We start from the raw sequence: 9,527 nt of genomic DNA on the forward strand, positions 1-9,527 counted from the left end.
GATGTTTTGGATTTCCTCATGTTCTGTTGTTATGCCACCCTTTCCATTTCTGATTTTGTTTTTTTGCCAGAACAATAAGACAACTAAATAGATAAGAAGATACAAATCAGAAAAGAAGAAGTCAAAGAATCATTATTTGTGGATCATATGATAGTATACATAAGTGACTCCAAAAATTATACCAGAGAACTCCTACAGCTAATAAACACATTAAGCAAAGTGGATGTATAGAAAATTAACTCAAAGAAATAACTTTCCATCCGTTATACAAATTATAAAGTGCTGAGAAATAAATTAGGGAAAACACCTTTTACAAAGCAATAAATAATATAAAATTTCTAGGTTTAATTCTAATCAAGCAACTGAAAGTTCCATATAACAAGAACTTCAAGTCCCCAAAGAAACTAATTGAAGAAGATATCCGAAGACCGAAAGATCTTTCATGTTCATGGATAGATAAGATTAATATAGTGAAAATTGTCATCTTACCAAAACCAATCTACAGATTCAATGCAACCCCCATTAAAATTCCAACACAAATTTTATAGATTTTGAAAGAGCAATTCTCAACTTCATAAGGAAAAATAAAAAAAAAAAACCTCAGTATTCCCCAAATAATCATAAACAATAAAAGAATTCTAGGAGGAATCACCATCACTGACCTCAAGCTGCAAGTGTAGAACAATGTTAAAACTTCATGGTATTGGACAGAAACAGACACATTGATCTATGCAATTTAATCAAAGACCAAAAATATTATTGCATTGATCTATGCAATATAATCAAAAACCCACACGCAGATGGGCATTTTATTTTTTAATCACAAAGCCAAAATTATGCAATTGAAATAAGAAAGCATCTTCAACAAATGATGCTGGTCTAACTGGATGTTTTCATGTAGAAGAATGAAAATACATCCATATTTATTACCTTGCACAAAGCTCAAGTCCAAGTGGATCAAGGATGTCAACATAAAACCTGATAGAGTAAATATCACAGAAGAAAAAGTAGGAAAGTATCTTGAAAGCATTGGTATAGGAGAAAGTTTCCTGAGCAGAACATTAGTGACTCAGGCTCTAAGACCAACAATTGCTAAATGTGACCTCATGAAACTGAAAACTAAACTTTCAAAACAAACTTTCAATAGTACAAAACGGCAGACTATATATTGGGAAAGCATCTTCACTATCACTACATCTGACAGAGGGATAATATCTAAAATTTATAAGGAAATCAAGAAGTTAGATACCAATAACCCAAATAACCCAATTTAAAACAGAAAGAGCTAAACAAAGATTCTCAACAGAGGATTCTCAAATGGCAGTGAAGCACTTAAAGAAATGTTCAAAAATCCAAGGTTCCATCTTAGACCCACCAGGATGGCTAAGAAACGCATAAGATATCACTTGCTAGAGAGAAAATAGAACAAGGGGAAAACTCCTCCATTGCTAGTAGGAATGTAAACTTCTGCAACCACTTTGAAAATTAATTTAGTCATTTATCAAAAAACTGAGAATAGTTCTACCTCAAGATCTAGCTATACTACTCTTGGGCACATCCCCAATAGACGCTCCACCAACTAACAAAAACATTTGCTCAACAATGTTCAAAGCAGCTTTATTTGTAATAGCCAGAAACAAGTAAAAACCTACATATTCTTCAACTAAAGAATGAATAAAGATTTGTGGTTCATCTGTGCAATGGAATATTATTCAGCTATTAAAATCAAAGACATCACTGATTTTGCATATAAATAGATGGAACTTGAGAATATTATCTTGATTGAGGTAGCCAACCCCAACAGGACAGCCATGTTATATACTAATTTGTAAGTGAATAGTATCATAAAATACAGTATACACATGCTACAATCCATAGACAGAAAGAAACTAAACAAGGAGGAAGACACAAACAAGGATGCTCAGTCTCACTTAGAAGGGGGAATAAAATAGTCATAAGAGGCAGATGGAGGGAGGGAGCTGGTTGAGAGTTGGGATGGGGAGTGAAATTGAGGGTTCTGGAACATATGTGTGGAGGGACAGGAGAGATAGACAGGTGGCCAAGAGAATGAATGGAAATCTGTAACTGATGGAGGCAAGGAGGTAGTGGTCATCTCTAGGAAGAGACAGAGCCCTGGGTAAAAGGAGTCACCCAGAAATCATTATGCTTCTGTTAGTCATGTTTTCTATTTCTGCACCAACACCCTGATCAAGAATCAGGTTGGAATGAAAAGGGTTTATTCAACTTACATATAGACATTGCTGTTCATCACTAAAGGAAGTCAAGACTGGAGCTCAAGTAGGTCAGGAAGCAGGAGCTGATGCAGAGGCCATGAAGGGATATTTCTTCCTGGATTGCTTCCCCTGCCTTGCTCAGCATATTTTCTTAAAGAACCCTGAACTACCAGCCCAGGGATGGTACCACCCACAAGGGGACCTCCCCTCTTGATCACTAATTGAGAAATGCCTTACAGGTGGATCTCATCTAGGTATTTCCTCAACTCAAGCTCCTCTCTCTATGATAACTCCCGGTTGTGTCAAGTTGACACACAAAACCAGCCAGTACACACAGCCCTGAAGATATGGAACTTGAGAAAGCTATGATCTCCTATGACCAATCAGGAACCCCCATGTAGTGTTAGGGACACCTCCTTACCCACAAAACTTTTGACCCCCAAATTTTCCTATCTATAAGAAATGCATTGCCAGTGCATGGATCTGAGACTAGAGAAATGGCTAACAAATAACAGGCCCAACTTGATTCCCATCCCATAAGATGTCCATAAATGAATGGGTGACCAGTCCCATTCCTAAATCCATCCTTCGTTAGGTAGTCTATTGATATTGGTTACATCCAGTGGATGCTTGCACCCATGTTCTCTTGGACGGGGGTACCATAGGATATTTCAAGATTGAAAGTTGTACTCATGTGTCTATAAGGAAGTTTATTAGCTTCCCCTTCTTCACCTTTTGGGTTAACCAGGACTCCTGGAGGTATAGGAATCCTGATAATCCCAAATACTTAGTTCTTGCTTTTTAGAATATTAGGCTTTTCTCCTTTTAGTCTTTGGTTGACTTTGGCTGAGACCTCATAACTAAGATGGGAGCACAAATCCACTTTGGCTCTGATGGAGTGCAAGTTTTAATGACTCTATACTTATCTTGACTGTGGCATTAGAGGAAGAATCTATGCCACATCCTCTCTGAACTTTGACAAAGACTCCAAATGGAGAAGTTCTGGGAAGAGATTCCATGGGTATGGGTGGACAAAAATCCCATGGGGCTAGTCAAACATTAAGCCACAATCCTTTTAAAACTAAAGCCAGAGCCAGTTCAGCCAGAGTCTGCCAATACTCCATGCCCCTGGAGGCAAAATTAGGAATAATGCCATACCTAGACCAACTCTGGGAACAAGCAATACTAGTTCCTTGTGAGTTAGCCTGGAACACCCCTCTCTTACCAGTGAGAAAACCACATTCCAATGACTACCAACCAGTGCAGGACTTAAGAGAAGAAAAAAAGGGGGGGGGGTAAGAAGACCCTACTGTGTCCAACCCATACACCTTGCTGAGCAGTCTGCCACCTAACTGAATGTTTACATAATTCTGGACCTCAAGAATGCTTTCTTCATCTTGCCACTAGCTCAGCTAGTCAGCCCAAATTTGCCTTCAAATGGAGCAACCCAGAACATGGCTTTAATGGACTGTTAACATGGACTGGATTGCCACAGGGATTTAAAATTTTCCCTACCTTTGATCAGGCACTGCATGAAGATCTGGGTGAATAATGGCAGGCCCACCCCCAAATTACTCTCTTGTAGTTTGTTGATGATCTCCTTATATCTTCCCCAGATAAAGACACTTGACATTTGGGGACTGCCACATTTTTCAGAGAACTGGACTAGATTAGTTATCAGGTGTCTTTAAAAACAGCAGAGCTCTGCTGAAAGGAGATATTTTACCTAGGGTATATACTCAAGGGGTGACAACATCTGGTGTCTTAGGCTTAAAAAGAGAAGAAGCTCAACTTTCCTGTACCCGAGTCTCAGCATTAAATGTGTGAGTTCTTGGTCTCAGCAGGGTTCTGTAGACTTTGAGTGCCAGGATTTACTGAGATTGCTAGGCACCTCTATGAGGCCACTAGGAGGCAGGAAAATACCTTAAATTGGACTCCTGAGATGGAGAAAGGTTTCCACAGGCTCAAGGAAATTGTCATGGTAGTAGTCAAGAAGCCACTGGAATGTATCATCCCCAGGCATGGATCTCCTTCATTGATATTATCTGGCAATGGGCAGACCTTCATCTTTTAGGTAACATAGTCTCTAATTAAAATTATGGGGACAGATTCATCGTGCCGACCATCCTCAGAGCTAGACAGGTAGAAATAATGAATTAGAACCTAAAAGAGACATTAATTAAATGAACTCTAGAAACTGGTGGTGACTGGATGGTTCTCCTTCTCTACACCTAATACAAGCCTAGACATACCCCTACTCTAGGCCTAACTCCCTTTGACTTACTATATGGGAGAATGGGAGACATCTCCCCCCACACACACACATACCTCACCACCACCACCATCACCTAACTTTCAACTTGAAATTCTTGTAGAGTATGATCATTAAAACTTTCTGGAGTCTATGCAGGATCTCTATAGGGTGCAGACACAAATATAGCCAAGCATCCTTCAAATCTTTGAGTCTGCATTCCCTCCTAATCCCCATTGCTTTGGGCAAGTTGAAAGTTTGCATTAAGAGATGCAATCACAAAAACCTTGAACCATGCTGGATAGGTCTGTACACAGGGATCCTGATGACAACCATAGCTGTAAAATTTGAAGGAATAAAAACATGGATTCATCACTTTCATGTCAAACCTCAGGACTAGAGAAGACCGAGCAATTGCATCCTCTATGAGAGAGAGTTCCAAACCAATCTGAGGCATCAGCATGGAAACTCCTGTGACACTCAGGATCTTCTAAAGTTAAGACTTTATAAATTCTGATGTTTACTATTCTAGCACTGACTTAAGCTGATGATAGCCACAAGGAGCCACTTAATATCAGCTGGCTGATTACTAACATTGCTACAGGCACCAAAGTTTACTCCTTCTATGAGTCTTCTTATAAGGTTTCTCAAAGAACATTTGTCCACAGTCCAACTTATGGTTTTAAAATCTCAATATCAAACCCCTAACACCCTAAAACGATTTGAGAAGGAGCCAAACTAAAGGGGCAAATGTGAGGTCTAAAAATGTTAGAATTAGAAAAGTTTCAGTTTCCCAGAGAAGCAGGCAAGGTTTCCGAGGAAAACTTCAAACAAGGGTCATTAATCTATGACAGCAATGGCCCTGACTTCCAACTGGGATAGATAACAAGTCCAAGAGCTGAGTTAGTTCCTGAAAATTGTCTAAGGCCTGACCAATATAGCAAACAACTAAAAATGTACTAATATGTCTGCTGCCAACCTAACCAATCATATTAGAAGTTACCTAGTTGTCCCTTGAAATCAACTAACTGTACTTAAAAGGAGTATGAGAACTCACCTCAGGTTCTCCATTTTATATGAATGGATGCTCTCCCACCCGCACAAATGCATGCTGCTTGTTTCTGCAAAATAAACACTCTCTGCTTTTGCATAATATCTGAGTCTGGGGTCATCCTTCATCGACTCTCAGACCCTTACAATATGTATAAATATAGTCATGCATGCATAAGGTAGCAATTAGTATAAAAGGAAAGCCACACATTTGAAGGAGAGTTAAGAGAAGTTGAAGGAGAGTCAGGAGAGTTGAAAGGGTTTGAATGGAGGAGAGGGAGAGAAGAAATGTTAAAATTAAATTATAATCACAAAAATAAAAACAGAGATTTATTTAAAATCATTTATTCTCCATTAGAAATTAACAGATCACTGGTGGACAGTTTTTTTGGTATAAGAATTTTTCATTGAGTGTTACATCTGTTCTCTCAACAGAGACTAATTATATAAAAATAAATGAAAATACTATTACCTTTCAAAAGTGTTTTTCTAAGAACATAAACTTCAGTTCAACATAAGCTCTTTAGTTAATTTCTTTAATGCAATGGTCATTTACCAAAGAAACTGAAGTTCACTTTAAAGCTAAAAATGAAACTCTTTATGAGCTACCATACAAACTAATTCACTACAGAAATTATACCATAATGAATGAGAGTGTTATTATAATATGAACTTCACTTCACCTAGCCTGTGTACATCAACACTGCAAAAGAGTAAATCCATCTCTTAGTTGACTTTCTAAATGTAGAAGGGACCAAAAGCAATTGTCTTATTTTTTGTCTTTTATTTATTTATTTTTTACACTAGAAATTTTATCCCCTGACCATCTATTCACCCTATGACTGTTACACATCCCATACCTCCTCCCACGTACCTGATTCACAAGTATGTCTCCACCCCCAACCCCCACACAACCAAACATCTAAACTCCCTGGGGCCCACTGTCTCTTAAGGGTTAAGTACATCTTCTCTGACAGAACACAGACCCAGCAGTCCTCTGTTGTATATATGTTAGGGGCCACATATCAGCTGGTGTATGCTGCCTGTTTGAAAGATCTCAAGGGTCCAAGTTAATTGAGACTGCTGGTCCTCCTACAGGGTCTCCCTCTGCATCAACTTCTTTCAGCTTTTCCCTAACTCAACCTCAGGGGTCAGCAGCTTCTTTCCATTGATTGGGTGCAAATATCTGCCTCTGACACTTCCAGCTACTTGTTGGGTCTTGCAGAGTGTGGTCATGATAGGTCCCTTTTTATGAGTGCTCTACAGCCTCAGTAATATTGTCAGGTCTTGGGGCCTCCCCTTGAGCTGGATCCCATTTTTGGCCTCTCTCTTGACCTTCTTTTCCTCAGGCCCCTCTCTAATTCTATCCCTGCAGTTCTATCAGACAGGGACAATTATGGCAACCCCATCCCTCACTTGATGCCCTGTCTTCCTGCTGAAGGAAAGATCTGTAAGTTCCCTCTCCCTACTATCACACATTTCATCTAAGGTCACTCCCTTTTAGTCCTGAGAGTCTCTCATCTCCCAGGTCTCTGGTCTACTCTGGAGGCTTCCCCCAACCTCCTAAATCCCAAAGTGGCCTGTTTCCATTCTTTCTGCTGACACTCAAGGCTTCAGTATTTTTCCCTCACCAAATAAAAGATCTGGTTCCCCTCTTATTGTCCCCACCCCTCAACTTTCGCTCCCAGGTCCCTCCCTCTCACCCCTTTGTGATTGCTTTCTTCTCCCTCCCAAGTAGGATTGAGGTGCCATAGCTTGGCCCCTTCAGCTGGTTGAATATTTTGAGTTCTGTGGAATATATCTTGATTATTCTTTACTTTCTTTTCTTTTGTTTTTTTTTTTCTCTTTTCTTTTCATTTTCTTTTTGGCTAATATCAACTTATTAGTGAGTGAATTCCACGCATGGCCTTTTGGGTCTGAGTTATCTCACTCAGGATGATATTTTCTAGTTACATCCATTTGCCTGTAAAACGCAGAATGTCATCATTCTTAATAGCTGTGTAGTACTCCATTGTGTAAATGAACCACATTTTCGTCTCTTTTTTTTTTCTATTTTTTTCTTTTTTGAGGAATTAATGGTCTTTATTGTCTATTTGTTATTTCTTGTAGAATTTCTTTTATTTTATTAAATATTTTCTTTATTTGCATTTTAAATGTTATCTGCTTTCCTAGTTTCCCCTCCGAAAATCTCCTATCCCCTCAATCCATTATTCTGTCATGGGACAACTGGGTTGTTTCCAGATTTTGTCTATCACAAATAAGGCCGCTATAAACATATTGGAACAGGTGCCCCTGTGACATAATGGGACAACTTTTGGGTATATTCCCAAGAGGGGTATTGATGGGTCTTAAGGTAGATCTATTTCCAATTTCCTGAGGAACCTCCAGATTGATTTCCAGAGTAGTTGTACCAGTTTGCAGTCCCACAAGCAATGGAGGAGAGTTCCTTTTTCTCCACATCCTTGCCAACATGTGTTGTCACCTGAGGTTTTGATTTTAGCCATTCTGATTGGTGTAAGGTGGAATCTCAGGGTCATTTTAATTTGCATTTCTCTGATCACTAAGGACTTTGAGCATTTATTTAGGTGCTTCTCAGCCAACTGAGATTCCTCTGTGGTGAATTCTTGATTTGCTCCTGTACCCCATTTTTTGATTCGGTTGTTCGTTTTTTTTGGTGGTTAGCTTCTTGTGTTCTTTATATTTTTTGAATATTAGCCTTCTATTAGATTTGGGGTCAAGTGAAGATTTTTTTCCCCAATCTTTATGTTGCCTATTTGTCTCAAAGACTATGTCCTTTGCCTTACAGAAGCTTTCCAGTTTCATGAGGTCCCATTTGTCAATTCTTGATCTTAGAGTGTGAGCCATTGGAGTTTTGATTAGGAACTTTCCTCCTGTGCCAATGAGTTAAAGGCTCTATCCTACTTTCTCTTCTATTAGATTCCGTGTATCTGGTTTTACATTGATGTCCTTGATCCACTCTCTCCATTTTCCGAGATCTTCAATTTCTTTCTTGAGAGACTTGAAGTTATTGTCATACAGGTCTTTCACTTGTTTGGTTAGAGATACCCCAAGATATTTTTTAGAATGTGTGGCTTTATGTAGAGAATTATTTCCCTAATTTCTTTTTTTTCCAACTTTTTATTAGATATTTTCTTCATTTACATTTCAAATGCTATCACAAAATTACCATCTACACTTCCCACTCCCTACTCCCTTATGCGCAGTCTCCTACCTTTTTTGTTTGTTTGTTTGGTTCATTTATTTTTTTTTTTTTTCTGAGACAGAGTGTCTCTTTATAACCCTGTCACTTTGTAGACCAGGCTGGCCTTGAACTCAGAAATCTGCCTGCCTCTGTCTCCCACTCAAGCTTCTTGGCCCTGGCGTTCCCCTGTACTGGGGCATATAAAGTTTGCAAGACAAAGGGGCATCACTTACCAATGATGGCAGACTAGGCCATCTACTGCTACATATGCAACTAGAGACATGAGCTATGGGGGTACTGGTTACTTCATATTGTTGTTCCACCTATAGGGTTGCAGACTGCTTCTGTTCCGTGGGTACTTTCTCTAGCTCCTCCATTGGGGACCCTGTGCCCCATCCAATAGCTGACTGTGAGCATCCACTTCTGTATCTGCCAGGCACTGGCATAGCCTCACCAGAGACAGATATATCAGGGTCCTTTCAGCAAAATCTTGCTGGCATGTGCAATAGTTTCTGCATTTGGTGGCTGATTATGGGATGGATCCTCAGGTGGGATAGACTCTGGATGGTCCATCCTTTCATCTTAGCTCCAAACTTAGTCTCTGTAACTCCTTCTGTACTGGCTAGCTTTGTGTCAACTTGACACAGCTGGAGTTATCACAGAGAAAGGAGCTTTAGTTGGGGAAGTGCCCCCATGAGATCCAGCTGTGGGGCATTTCCTCAATTAGTGATCAAGGGCTGGTAGTCTTGGATTCTATAAGAAAGCAGGCTGAGCAAGCCAGGGGAAGCAA

This window comes from Mus pahari, chromosome 2 (assembly GCF_900095145.1).
Source record: "Mus pahari chromosome 2, PAHARI_EIJ_v1.1, whole genome shotgun sequence".
In the NCBI taxonomy this organism is placed as follows: domain Eukaryota; kingdom Metazoa; phylum Chordata; class Mammalia; order Rodentia; family Muridae; genus Mus; species Mus pahari.